Source organism: Aotus nancymaae, unplaced genomic scaffold, assembly GCF_030222135.1.
Source record: "Aotus nancymaae isolate 86718 unplaced genomic scaffold, 86718_ANA_hifiasm-v0.15.2.pri h1tg000008l, whole genome shotgun sequence".
Taxonomy (NCBI): Eukaryota; Metazoa; Chordata; class Mammalia; order Primates; family Aotidae; genus Aotus; species Aotus nancymaae.
In genome coordinates this window covers 32,136,877-32,152,444 of record NW_026988419.1, presented here as the reverse complement: position 1 = coordinate 32,152,444, position 15,568 = coordinate 32,136,877, and the positions used below count along the sequence as shown (strand labels likewise).

At 37.6% G+C, this 15,568-nt stretch overlaps 1 protein-coding gene and 1 pseudogene across 5 annotated transcripts in view; both read right to left on the bottom strand.

Annotated features, from left to right (window-relative positions):
* Nucleotides 1-15,568, bottom strand: part of TRAK2 (trafficking kinesin protein 2) — a 70,608-nt gene that overhangs the window by 30,703 nt on the left and 24,337 nt on the right. The gene's annotated exons all lie outside the window — the stretch shown is intronic.
* Nucleotides 8,752-13,930, bottom strand: LOC105712773 (SCY1-like protein 2; annotated as a pseudogene).

Here is a 15,568-nt window from a genome sequence, read left to right as displayed (position 1 = left end):
ACTAGGCTACAGAGAAAACTGATGAACATTAGTTTTTCTAAAGTAGGACAACCGAAGAAATACTAGACAAGATTGTTTCTCCACTGAATTTTATTATATATCCTAGTACTATAGTTGTTTTTTCTCTAGCTTTTTTTTTTTTAGTAAGAGAACTTCTAAAGTAAAAATGATAGCATACTTTTTTTGACAGTAATTTTAAAAAAGTATTTTTAATTGACACAAAATAAAGGGATAGTATTAGGATATAATAGGGTACATGTGATATTTTGACACCTGTATACAATGTATAATGATCAAATCGGGGTAATTGGCATATGCATTACCTCAAGCATTTATCATTTCTTTGCATTGAGGACATTCAAAATCCTACCTTGTATCTATTTGAAAATATACAACAAATTATTGTCAACTATAGTCACTCTATGGTGCTGAAGAACACCAGAACTTATTCCTCCTATCCAGCTGTAATTTTGTATCTGTTAACTGACATCTCTTGATCCCTCCTTCCTGCTACCCTTCCTAGCCTCTAGAAACCACTATTCTACTCTTTACTTCTACGAGATCAACTTTGTCAGCTTCCACATGAGTGAGAACATGCAGATACTACACATCTGAATTACATACTATCTAAATGTATTGCTTAGTGACTATAACCATGCTTTTTAAAATTTTGACATTTAAAAAAATTTTTATTTTAGGTTCAGGGGTACATGTGCAGGTTTGCTATATAGGTAAACTTGTGTCACAGGGATTTGTTGTACAGATTATTTTGTCACCCAGGTACCAGGCCTAGTAACCAGCAATTATTTTTTCCGATCCTTTCACTCTTCCCACCCTCACCCTTCACGGAGGTCCAAGTGTCTGTTGTTCCCGTCTTTATAACTATGCTTTTAAAGTTTAGAATTAATTTGTAGACATTTCATATTTTCTCACTATCATTAGTACTGTTTAAAGAGGTCTGTGCCTTTGAAGCAGTAGCAGGCAAGAAAAAATAAAGTGAAAGAGTCTGATCTCAACTTACATGCTTGGGGGGAAAATACAAAGCAATCAGCAGAAAATAGTTCCAAAAGGATAAAATGATATGCTCTTTAATAACAAAATTTGAATTTTGTGGAGGATTCTTAAAAATCTGGAAAAATTACATTTTAGTATATTCTCATAGTCACTAATTTTTTTTTAAAATTGCATTAAGAGGATCCAAGATGGCCAAATAGGAACAGCTCTGGAGTGCAGTTCCCAGCAAGAACAATGCAGAGGGTGAGTGCTCACTGCATTTCTAAACAAGTTTTCACTGCCCACTGACCAGGAGATTCCCGGGTCAAAAAGTGCCATGAGTTTTCAGCACAGCTGGTGCAGCGGGTTGGCACACAGAAACTCACACAAATCTAGATGGTCGTTTCAACTGGTGCCTGGAACGCCTGGGAGACAGAGCTGCCCATTCCACTGAAAGGGAGGGGGCTGAGACAGGGAACCAGGCGATCTGGCTTGGCGGGTACAACCCCCACAAAACAAGCAATCTGAAACGCTCTGGATTGAGAGTTTCGCAGCAAGCGCAGCTGGACCCAGGACAGTCCAGCTGCTACCAAGGCAGTCTGCCAATACTGGGGCAGTTCACATAGCAGCTGGGCAGAGCCTGCGGCAGCTCAGTAACACCTCCGCTGGCAGACTGTGACTAGGCTACTCTGTGTTGGGCAGGGTATCTCTGAAAAAAGGCAGCAGCACGTCAGGAACTTATAAATAAAGCTGACCTTCCTAGGTCAGAGCACTTGGGAAAAGAGGCGGTTAAGTCTGCTGCAGCAGACTTAAAGGTACCTGCCCAGCAGCTCTGCATAGAACAATGGAGCTCCCAGCACAGAACCTGAGTTCCTATAAGGAACAGACTGTCTCCTCAAGCAGCTCCCCGACCCCTGTATACCCAAAGAGACACCTCATAAAGGAGAGCTCAGGCCGACATCTAGTGGGTACTCTTCTGGGATGAAGATAATGGAAGAAGAAACTGGCAGCAACCCTTACTGTTCTGCAGCCCCCGCAGGTGATCCCTGGGTAAAGCAGGGTCTGGAGTGGACCTCCAGCAGTCCTGCAGCAGAGGGGCCTGACAGAAGGAAAAAATAAGAAACAGAAAGAAATAACTTCATCATCAACAAAAAGGTGTCCACTCAGAGACCCCATCTGAAAGTCACCAACTACAAAGACCACAGGTAGATGAAGCCACTAAGATGGGAAGAAACCAGTGCAAAAAGGATGAAAACACCAAAAAACAGAATGCCTCTCCTCCTCCAAAGGATCACAACTCCTCACCAGCTAGGGATCAAAGATGGATGGAGAATGAATCTGATGAATTGACAGAAACGGGCTTCAGAAGGTGGGTAATAACAAACTTCTCAGAGCTAAAAGAACATGTACTAATCCAATGCAAAGAAACTAAGAACCTAGAAAAAAGGTTAGATGAGATGCTAACTAGAATAAACAGCTTAGAGAAGAATACAAACGACTTGATGGAGCCAAAAAACACAGCATGAGAACTTCACGAAGCATACTCAAGTTTCAGTAGCCGAACTGACCAAGCAGAAGAAATGATATCAGAGATTGAAGATCAACTCAATGAAATAAAATGAGAAGGCAAAATAGAGAAAAAAGAGTGAAAAGAAATGAACAAAGCCTCCAAGAAATATGGGATTATGTGAAAAGACCTAATCTACGCTTGATAGGTGTACCAGAATATGATGGAGAGAATGAATCTAAGCTGGAAAACACTCTTCAGGATATTATCCAGGAGAACTTCCCCAACCTAGCAAGGCAGGCCACCATACAAGTCCAGGAAATACAGAGAATACCACAAAGATATTCCTCAAGAAGAGCAACCCCAAGGCACATAATTGTCAGATTCACTAGGTTAAAATGAAGGAAAAAATGCTAAGGGCAGCCAGAGAGAAAGATCGGGTTACCCACAAAGGGAAGCCTATTAGACTCACAGTGGATCTTTCTGCAGAAACCCTACAAGCCAGAAGAGAGTGGGGTCCAAAATTCAATATCCTTGAAGAAAAGAACTTTCAACCTAGAATTTCATAACCAGCCAAACTAAGCTTCATAAGTGAAGGAGAAATAAAATGGACAAGCAATTGCTGAGAGATTTCGTCACCACCAGGCCTGCCTTACAAGAGCTCCTGAAAGAAGCACTAAACAAGGAAAGGAACAACCAGTACTAGCCACTGCAAAAACATACCGAATTGCAAAGACCATTGACATAATGAAGAAAATGTGTCAACTAATGGGCAAAACATTCAGCTACCATCAAAATGCCAGGATCAAATTCACACATAACAATATTAACCTTAATGTAAATGGGCTAAATATCCCAATCAAAAGGCACAGATTGGCAAATTGGATAAAAAGTCAAGACCCAACAGTGTGCTGTATTCAGGAAACCCATCTCCCACACATAGACTAAAAATGAAGGGATGGAGGAAGATTTATCAAGCAAATGGAGAGCAAAAAAAGCAGGAGTTGCTATCCTAGTCTCTGATAAAATGGACTTTAACAGAGATCAAAAGAGACAAAGAAGGGCATTACATAATAGTAAAAGAATCAATGCATCAAGAAGAGCTAACAATCCTAAATATATATGCACCCAATACAGGAACACCCAGGTACATAAAGCAAGTTCTTAATGACCTACAAAGAGACTTATACTCCCACACAATAATAGTGGGAGACTTTAACACTCCACTGTCAATATTAGACAGATCAACGAGACAGAAAATTAACAAGGATATCCCGGACTTGAACTCAGACCTGGACTAAGTGGACCTAAAAGACATCTACAAAAATCTCCACCTGAAATCCACAGAATATACATTCTTCTCAGCACTGCATTACACCTACTCTAAAATTGACCATATAATTGGAAGTAAATCACTCCTCAGCAAATGCAAAAGAATGGAAATCATAACAAACAGTCTCTCAGACCACAGTGCAATTAAATTAGAACTCAGAATTAAGAAACTAACTCAGAACTGCACAACTTCATGGAAACGGAACAACATTCAGTAGAATGTTGACTGGATAAACAATGAAATGAAGGCAGAAATAAAGATGTTCTTTGAAACCAACAAGAACGAAGACACAATGTACCAGAATCTCTGGGATACATTTAAAGCAGTGTCTAGAGGGAAATTTATAGCAATAAATGCGCACCAGAGAAGCAAGGAAAGATTTAAAATCAACACTCTATTGTCAAAATTGAAAGAGCTAGAGGAGCGAGATAAAAAAAACTCAAAAGCTAGCAGAAGACAAGAAATAACTAAGATCACAGCAGAACTGAAGGAGATAGAGACACAAAAAATCCTTCAAAAAAAATCAATAAATCCAGGAGCTGGTTTTTTGAAAAGATTAACAAAATAGACAGCTAGCCAGATGAATAAAAAAGAAAAGAGAGAAGAATCAAAGAGATGCAATAAAAAATGAAAAAGGGGATATCATCACTGATTCCACAGAAATACAAACTACTATCAGAGATGACTACCAACAACTCTATGCACATAAACCAGTAAACCTGGAAGAAATGGATAAATTCCTGGACACTTACATCCTCCCAAGCCTAAACCAGGAAGAAGTCGAAACCTTGAACAGACCAATAACAAGGACTGAAGTTGAGGCAGTAATTAATAGCCTACCAACCAAAAAAAGCCCAGGTCCAGATGGGTTCACAGCTGAATTCTATCAGATGTACGAAGAGGGGCTGGTACCATTCCTTCTGAAACTATTTCAAACAATCCAAAAAGAGGGAATCCTTCCCAAATCATTTTATAAGACCAACATCATCCTGATACCAAAACCTGTTGAGTCAGAGACTCAACAAAAAAAGAAAACTTCAGGTCAATATCCATGATGAACATAGCTGCAAAAATCTTCAATAAAATACTGGCAAACCGGTTGCAACAGCACATCAAAAAGCTTATCCATGACGATCAAGTAGGCTTCATCCCGGGGATGCAAGGCTGGTTCAACATACACAAGTCTATAAACATAATCCACCATATAAACAGAATCAAAGACAAAAACCACATGATTATCTCAATAGATCCAGAGAAGGCTTTTGACAAAATTAACAGCCTTTATGCTAAAAACTCTCAATAAACTAGGTATCAAAGGAACATATCTCAAAATAATAAAAGCTATTTACGACAAACCTACAGCCAATATCATACTGAACAGGCAAAAACTCGAAGCATTTCCTTTGAAATCTGGCATTAGACAAGGATGCCCTCTCTCACCACTCCTATTCAATATAAGATTGGAAGTTCTAGCCAGAGCAATTAGGCAAGAAAAAGAAATAAAAGGTATTCAATTGGGAAAGGAGGAAGTCAAATTGTCTCTATTTGCAGAAGACATAATTGTATAATTACAAGACCCTATCATCTCAGCCCAAAATCTCCTTAAACTGATAAGCAACTTCAGCAAAGTCTCAGGATACAAAATCAATGTGCAGAAATCACAAGCATTTCTATACACCAATACCAGACTAACAGAGAGCCAAATCATGAGAGCGAACTACCATTCACAATTGCTACAAAGAGAATAAAATACCTAGGAATACAACTAACAAAGGATGTAAAGGACCTCTTCAAGGAGAACTACAAACCACTGCTCAAGGAAATAAGAGAGGACACAAACAGATGGAGAAACATTCCATGCTCATGGTTAGGAAGAATCAATATCGTGAAAATGGCCATACTGCCCAAAGTAATTTAGATTCAATGCTATCCCCATCCAGCTACCAATTACCTTCTTCACAGAACTGGAAAAAACCATGTTAAACTTCATATGGAACCAAAAGAGAGACTACATAGCCAAGACAATCCTAAGCAAAAAGAACAAAACTGGAGGCATCGTGCTACCCGATTTCAAACTATACTACAAGGCTACAGTAATCAAAACAGCATGGTACTAATACCAAAACAGAGATCTAGACCAATCAAACAGAACAGAGGCCTTGGAGGCAATGCTACACATCTACAACCATCTGATCTTTGACAAACCTGACAAAACCAAGCAATGGGGAAAGGACTCCCTATTTAATAAATGGTATTGGAAAAACTAGCTAGCCATATGTAGAAAGCTGACAGTGGACCCCTTCCTTACACCTAAGTGAACTCCAGATGGATTAAAGATTCAAACGTAAGACCTAACACCATAAAAACCCTAGAAGAAAACCTAGGCAAAACCATTCAGGACATAGGCATAGGCAAGGACTTCATGACTAAAACACCAAAAGCATTGGCAACAAATGCCAAAATAGACAAATGGGACCTAATTAAACTCCAGAGCTTCTGTACAGCCAAAGAAACAATCATTAGAATGAACTGGAAACCAACAGAATGGGAAAAAATTTTTGCAATCTACCCATCTGACAAAGGGCTAATATTCAGAATCTACAAAGAACTAAAACAGATTTATAAGAAAAAAAACAAAAAAAACCCATCCAAAAGTGGGCAAAGGATATGAACAGACACTTTTCAAAAGAAGACATATATGAGGCCAACAAACATAGGAAAAAAATGCTCATCATCACTGATTATTAGAGAAATGCATATCAAAACCACATTGAGATACCACCTCACACCAGTTAGAATGGTGATAATTAAAAAATCTGGAGACAACAGATGCTGGAGAGGATGTGGAGAAATAGGAACACTTTTACACTGTTGGTGGGAGTGTAAACTAGTTCAACCATTATGGAAGACAACGTGGAGCTTCCTCAAGGACCTAGAAATAGAAATTCCATTTGACCCTGCAATCCCATTACTGGGTATATACCCAAAGAATTATAAATCGTTCTACTATAAAGACACGTGCACATGTATATTCATAGCGGCACTGTTTACAGTAGCAAAGACCTGGAACCAACCCAAATGCCCATCAATGATAGCCTGGACAAGGAAAATGTGGCACATATACACCATAGAATACCATGCAGCGATAAAAAAGGATGAGTTTGTGTCCTTTGTGGGGACATGGATGAATCTGGAAACCAACATTCTCAGCAAACTGATACAAGAACAGAAAATAACACACTGCATGTTCTCACTCATAGGCAGGTATTGAACAATGAGAACACAGGGACACAGGGAGGGGAGCATCACACACTGGGGTCTGTTGGGGGGTGACAAGGGAGGGACAGCGGGGTGGTGGGGAGGTTGGGGAGGGATAACATGGGGAGAAGTGTCAGATATAGGTGACGAGGGGATGGAGGCAGCAAGGCATATTGCCATGTGTGTACCTATGCAGCAATCTTGTATGAACTGCACATGTACCCCAGAACCTAAAGTACAATAAAAAATAAATAAATTAATTAATTTTAAAAAAAGAATTGGGATCACACAGGTTGTACTGCTGCACAAGCATTATAGAGAGTGTATTTTCCCATAGTTTGAAATATTCTTTAAAAAACATGACTTTTAATACCTGCATATGAGTGGGCTATAATTTCTAAATTGTGACTCATTTTTATTGTTTTCCATTTTTTTACTATTAAAAAAATGCTGTCAAAAATATGTTGAATAAACTTGTATATAAAAAAATAAAATTGCAAAAAAAATTGCATTAAATTTCACTGAATACTGGCACTGAAATAAGTACTTTATCATTTTCATTTTAAAGAAGTGGTACATCTAAATTCCAAAACATCTGAGGTGAAGAAAATTGGAAAGGGGAGGGAAAAAAAGTTTCCCCTGAAAAATCTTCCCTAGCCTTCACATAAAATAAATTTAATATGGTATAGTGATAGTCCTGGTCTGAGTTCAGGCTCTGCACATACCTCAGTGTGACACTGAATAAGTTACCTAAACTCTAACCCTCAGTTTCCTTATCTGTAAAATGGAGAAGGTACTTAACTCCTCAGTTATATGAGACAAATGCATGAAAAATACTCATATTTAGTACAATGCCTGGTGCACTGTGGAGGCACTCTACCAATGTTAGCTATTTTTTTTAAAGAGAAGTTTATTACATTTGAAATAATACAGCAGAAATCTCAAACATTTACTCATTAAATATAGTTTAATTCTTACAAATCTCCTTTTGAAAATGCACCCCAGAACTTAAAGCATAATAATAAAAAAGAAAAAAAGAAAGAAAATGCAGTTCATATATGCTGCAACCTCAGAAGTCTGAATTTGAAATGAAATAGGAAGGTAGTCAGGAAAGTCACATCGGAGTGCTTTGTCAAATATCCAAACAAATCAGCACATACCTCTTCTGTGATACAGGAGGAAAAAAGTGATTCTAAATATATCCAAGTGAAAGCAGAAAAATACATTGCTATTTGAGGCAGACCATGCTAATATATAATTTACAATGATTACTTTGCATTTAAAATGGTTAATAGTGCATTTAAACCAATGAAATGAAGGTTATGTTAAATTGTGTACTATTTGCTCAGTCTCTTTGTACTAAACATTAGTTCATCTGAAAAGTAAGTTTGGAAAATGCAAATACCCTGATACTTCTCTTTATGCTTATCATTTTCTCACTGTCATCTTAAATACAAACAAATCAATACAGCATCAAGATATTTTACATATTAAAATGAAGACTAATGATTCATGAAGGTAGACTATGTACCATGTAGCAATTAACAGATGAGCTTGCAATGATGATCAACTCAATTTTTAAAATAACATCAAGATTCACAAGCCAAAATCTGGGTTAAAAGATTCTACTAGTCAAGATAATTCAGTTGTCCTTTTTCTCTTTAAAATTGGGAAGGGCTGGGTCTTTAAAAACCTGAAAAGGAGTTGGTAAGAGGAAAAAAACTCTCAATGCTTTAAAAAAAACTCAACTGGTTAGAAGTCCATACAACTTCTATGCTGGCACAGACACAGATGTTTTCTGTCACAGAATCATTTACTTTCCCATAGAAGTAGTTCCTCCAGACCAAATATATAAAGATGTAAATCAGCTTACCCATGATTGAAACTGAAATAATCCTTCAAAATACAAGAAAGACACCTCACCCAAAAAGATCTTTTAAATCATTGCTAGTTGAACTGCTATTGGTCATAGTAGTTGGTGGCTGCAAAGTTCTGTGGGTTGAAGAAAGGATTACTCTGTATACCAAAGGCAAATTGTCCTATCATGTTTGTCTGTGTTCCCATTACTGAACTGCCCATAGCTGGAGAACCTTGAGGAGGTACAAACTGATTAAGCCACTGATTGGGTTTCTATTATGATAATTGGTTCATGCTAACTTTGGGTTTCTGAAAGCCAAAGAGATTGTTAAGGGCAGACATCTGTGGGTCTTTATTGGGTCTGCTTTGCACCAGCAGGAGGAACACTCAAAGAGTGTTAAGTTTGGCAAAGTGGGAGGTGTTCCCAGAGTCATCTTGGTCACTCCAACTGTGCTTGGACTATTATAGAAGTTCTGGTTTGTATTAACAGGCATGTTGAATCCTGAAGTCTGAAAGCCCATACTGGCATTTAGGCCATTTGCCAAATTTCTCTTTGTATTATCAGTTGATGTAGAAAACATCACGCCAATGGCCATGGAAGGAACAGAAATGAAAGAACCTGAAGCAGAAGGTTTAGGGGTACTAACAGAAAGGCTGGTCAAAGATGACATATTACCCATCAAGGTGTCTGTTGAGTCCTTAGTCTATTTAACAGTAGCAATAAGTGTATGTATTTGGGGTTTAAGAGGCTTCTGGCTTTTTAACTTCTGTGCCTGCTCTTGTTCTTTTGCTAATTTTTGTTTTTCTTCAAGTGTAAGTGATGCTCTTCTATGTTTATTCTGTAACCCGTCCTCTTTATTTTTGGACTCACTGTCAGTCAGGTCTGCTCCAATGTTGTTAAAACCCTTGTCAATTTGCTGATTCCCAATATTTGTAACTTTTGTCTCCTCAGAAACATTCACTTGATTTCCTATGTTCAAAGATTTCTGCTGTTCTTGCATTATATGAAGTTGCTCTGGTTTAGTCTTATGTTCAGACTCTAATCTACTAAGCATCTCTTTTATGATAGAAATGAAGGAATTGAACCGATTAAGATTGTTTTCAATACTCAGGGGAATAAGATGGGGCAATACTTTTCCAGCCAGCTGCTCTTTGATGATTCCCAACTCCTTATGAGTAAAAGTACATTTGTAAATACCTAAAATTCCCATGAAGACTGCAGGTTCCTTGGATGGAATTTGTTGTAAGAAGGGTAGGATATCAAGTACAAACCACTTATCCAAGTATTCCAAAATCTTTCCTAAGCACACTAATGAATTCACACAAACAGCAAGGGAAGACGTTTGTAGCCAGGCATTTTTAATTCTTGGTATCAAAGCATTTTTCATGGATGGGTAGCCTATAAGATTTGCAAAGATTGGAATGATGTTCAGACAGAGAGAGCTCTTGGCTCTGAATGGAAGGAGCTTCTAGTGCTCCATGGGTAGAATACTGTTCTTTATCTCATTGGAGGGGTTTTGGTCAGTAGCAAATCCATTTTTTGTAGGAAAATTAACAAAATCTGGATTGGCTCCCACTGCTTAAACACAAGGCCAAGTTCAGGTAGAATTAATTTGACTTATTCTTCTTTGGTGCATTCCTCAGCAATCAGTAGGACATTGGGCAAAATAAAAGGTACCATGTCAGGGTTTACAAATTCTGAAGTCAAACAAGGCAAAATTCTCTGCACAATGACATGCTTGGGCAGTTTTGGTAGAACCTTTGGCCGTCCTTTGAAAAACTGATTTCTGAAGATTATCTCTTTGGAATAAAGTATCAAAATATTGCAGTGTTACTGCGTCAACATCATCAAAGAAGGGAATCTTTGTCATTTGATCTGCATCTGGTCTTACAGTTGGAGTTACATCTAACAGTAGCTTTACCTGTTCACAAACTTCTGCAGGTATATTTGTAAGTGAATTAGATCCTAAATGACTCAACTGATCCAACTGCCTACTGAAACTCTTGTAAATATCTTGCTTGTGGACTTCAAATATAGGTTTCCCTTTGTTAAATACAGCATACATAAAAGTTCCTAAAGAATACATATCACTGGCTATGTCACAGCTCACAGAAAGTATGTATTCAGGAGCCAAATATTCAGGATTTGGAAGACACAATGAATGTAAATTTGGGTCCCATTCTTTGCAAGGAAATTTAGGCTCTTGTTCAGAAGGATTGGTTGATGATACACAAAAATCAAAACCCATTATTTTCCAGCCTCCACTTTTATTCAAAATATTTTCAGGAGTAATATTTCCATATACCATTTTCACACTGCTATGCAAGAATGACAATCCTTCAGAAACCTGAAGCAAACCATATTTAGTTTCTACATCACAAAGTTTATAATCCTTAATGTCTGGAGATATAGGGGAGGTATATGTCTGGAGATATATCTGGAGATATAGCCAGTTATCAAGAACACTGGCTAAAATGGAAAAAACTTTTCTGTACAAAATGCCAAGAAATCCCTGTATTCTTCTAAAGCATGTTGGACAGTAAGAAGTCAAGGGTGTTGAAGCCGTGTTAACTGTTGGACTCCTTGTTTCAGAACATCAATGATTTGATCCTTTTCAAATTCTTGATATTTGTCAATCAGTTTTTTATCAAAGACAAAAACAGCCACTGCTTTGTTGGCTTTTTTGTGTCATTAAAAATCTTCCAAGCTAGCCCACTGCCACCACTGGCAATGTAACCAACATCAAATTCTCTAGTGACAGGATTTCCCATTACAGCACTAGTGACATCAGTTGTTACTTTTGTAACAGTACTCTTCAATTTATTAAGCATGGACTCCATGGTTGCAATATTGGGTGTAGTTACCTCTTCCCTCTCCTCCCAGGAGGGGTGGTGCTGGGGCTCTGTTCCCCCGCCCCCTTAAATGCTGCCTGGCTGTTCCTGCTTGGCCTTCCACCTGGCCTCTGCCTCAGGTGGCATACTCCAAAGCCTCCACAGCCCTGCGCCCCGCGGCCACAAACGCTGAGATGGAGGAGGGAAAGGAGTAAGGAGGGGAGAGACGTGAGACGAAGAGTAATGGAGGGGGAAGAAGACTAAAATATCTATTGTCAGCTATTTTTATTATTGTTTTACTATTGAGTTTTTAGACCTAGAGATCAAATCAAGCTTGCTAAAATAAGGTTGCTATAGCGTCTAAATAATTATAGAGTATTAAAGGTGGAAGGTACTTTCAGAAACCATCCAATCCTGTCTCCTTAGATAAGGAAACTGAGACTTCAAGGTGGGCAACTTGCTGAGGACCACTAGAACCCCCAGACTTGTATCTTGACTTCCTATCCAGCACTGTACCAATTCTTGTTGCTCTCTGCCATTCACAGGCCAAAGGCTGACAACTTGTCCTAGAAAGCAAGTTCGTACACATCATGTCTCCAACTTACAGTTGTTAGTTCTACATATCTCCTCATTCCTTCAGGCATCTAATCTACTTATTGTCCTATTTTTCATTCTTAATATTAGAAAGATCATGGGTTTTGGCATCTGAATCTGACTCCTCTACTCATTACCTGTGGGACATTAGACACATGATTTATCCTTTTGGAGCCTTAATTTCTCTCAGTTGTAAAAGAAAGATCATTTATCACACATAGCAGTAGTAAGTAAATAAAATAAGCAATTAAGGCACCCAGGGTATCTGGCAGATAGGTACTCACTGAATACTATTCACATCACTACTTTCTCACACATACACCTACAACACCCCCGCTTCCCCATTTCTGAACATGGCTGGGCTTTTGTGTCTTTATGTGTCTACCACTATCTTCCTGTTGCCAGTACTGCCCATCATTTAACACCTCCCAAACTTAGCTGTTTACAAAAAAGGAGAGTTATTCCTGTTAACATGCTTAAAATACTCGGGCTCAAAATAGAGAAAATACAGGATGTCATATCAACCCTCTGACTTTTAAAGAGATGTGGTATTTCCTTTGTGGGTAGTATAATGAAATACGCTCTAGCTCTGGCAAAGGACAACAAAGTACTGATTAAGAAAACATATCCTTAAGAGAGTAAATTCCTACTATTTGACTTTGACTTAATGACATTTTAATAAGTCAAATACATGGAAGCTGTAATATCAGACATCCCTATTCACCCAGAAGGAGAAGTAGTGGCTTCATCATCACAATGAGATAGAGATGAGACAGATTTAAAACCTTAAATATGGTTTTAAAGAAGCTCTCAATCCTCAGAGATCTCTTAAATAAGAGACCTGAAAATACATCCAAATTCTACTACTACAAGTTCCATGTGATTATCCAAATTTTTCCTGCCATACATTTATTACATATAAATTGTGATTTTAATACTCAGGAAGAGAAGTTGACTATAAATACATGCAGAGCTAAAAACAGACTGTTAGTTATTCAAGGGTATAGTAGAAATGAAGAACAAAAGTGATATTCATTACAAGAGATACTAGTCCCTAGACGTTTTCTTTAAATAAGTATTAGTGAAATCCTGTGAAAATTCAAGGTTATGAATTGCCTACTTTCAAAATGTAATATTAAAAATGAGTGTACAATCTAGGCTTAGATTAAGCTAAATATTCTTCAGACTAGCTCTTCCACTTTGCTTCCATATTCTGATAGTATTCCATTTATTACTCTCCTTATTGCCCAGGCTTGACAACTTCTTCTCTACCATTTTATCCTCCAAACTTCTATTCCATATGTCCATTTCTTTCCAGTCATGCCTACTGGTAAGAGAATTAAATCAGTGCTAGAATCAAGCATACTAGAACATGGTCTAGAATCTGATCTGTAGACACACAGAACAAAGATTAAAAACATGCCTCAAAGGGTTAACCTTATCAGCAAATAACTTGAAGACTTGCCAAAATAAATTACAACACTTTCCCAAGGAAGACAATAAAATTCAAACACTTAACAACGAAATATTCATAATATTCAACAGTCCATACAAAATTACTAGATATGCAAAAACAGACAAATTGTAATCCATAACCAGGAGGAAAATGAGTCAACAGAAGCAGACCCATAATAACAGAAATAACAGAATTAGTAAGCAGCAATTTAAACACAGCTATTTTTAATATGCTCAAAGATTTAAAAGGAAAACATGAACTTAATGAAAAGAGAAACAGAAGATATACCTGGACAAACTCAAACAGAACTAGAGTACAGTATCTAAAATGAAAAATTCACAAGATAAGATAAAGATTAGATATTCTCCAGAAGAAAAGAACAGTAAACTTGAAGATATAGCAATAGAAATGATCTAAAATGAAGCAGAGAAAGAAAGATTAGTGGGGAAAACTGAACAGAACATCAGTGGCTGTGTCATATCAAGCAGTCTGGAGTCCCAGGAGAAAAAAGAGGCAGGCACAGAAAAAAATATTTGAAAAAATGATGGCTAAAGTCTTCCAAGTTTAATTAAAACACTAAGTCTATAGTTCAAAGAATCTCAACTCCATGCAAGATAAAAACAAAGAAAACCACACCAAAGCAAAATTGCTAAAACCCAGTGATTAAGGAAAAAAAAATCCTAAAAGCAGAGAGAGAGGAAAAAAGACACATTACATTTAAGGGAACAAATAGTGAATGCAAACTGTTAAGATAGATGACAATGGAACAACATCATTAAAACGCATGACAGAAAGTCAATTTAGAATCCTGTGCCAGTGAAAAAATCTTTCAAAGGAGGTGAAATAGGCCATGTGTGGTAGATCACTCCTGTAATCCCACCGCTTTGGGAGGCCATGGTGAAAGGACTGGTTGAGCCCAGGAGTTCAAGACCAGCTTGGCAACATAATAAAACCCTGACTCTACATTAAAAAAAAAAAAAAAAAAAAAAAAAAAAGCTGGGTTTGATGGATCACACCTGTGATCTGAGCTACTTAGGAGGCTGAGATGGAAGGATCACTTGAGCCCAGGAGGCTCAGGCTACAGTGAGCCATGATCATGTCACTGTACTTCAGCCTGGGGAACAGAATGAGACCCTGTCTCAAAAAACAAAAACAAACAAAAAAACCAAACACAAACAAAAAACAAAACCAAAGAAATTTTTTTTTCATCCAAGCTGAAAACTATGACTATTCATTGCCAGCTAACCCATATCCCAGGAAATGTTAAAGTTATTCAGGCAAAAACGATATCAGATGGGAACTTCAATCTACAAAAGAAATAACAGAATGGTAAATTTGTGGGTAATACATATGCCTTTTATTTTCATAATTCATAATTGACAATTTAAAGCAAAAGTAATAATGTATTATGCATATAACATATGTAGATATAAAAAGCATAGTAATAATAGAATGATGGGGGAAATGAAAAAATACTGTTTTAAGGGTGTCACTATATTTATTTATTTATTTATTTATTTATTTTTTGAGATGGAGTCTCATTCTGTCACCCAGCCTAGAATGCAATGGTGTGATCTCAGCTCACTGAAACCTCCGCCTCCTGGGTTCAAGTGATTCTTCTGCCTCAGCCTCCTGAGTAGCTGGGATTATAGGTGCACACCACCATGCTTGGCTAATTTTTGTATTTTTAGTAGAGACGGGGTTTCACCATGTTGGTCAGGCTGGTCTCGAACTCTTG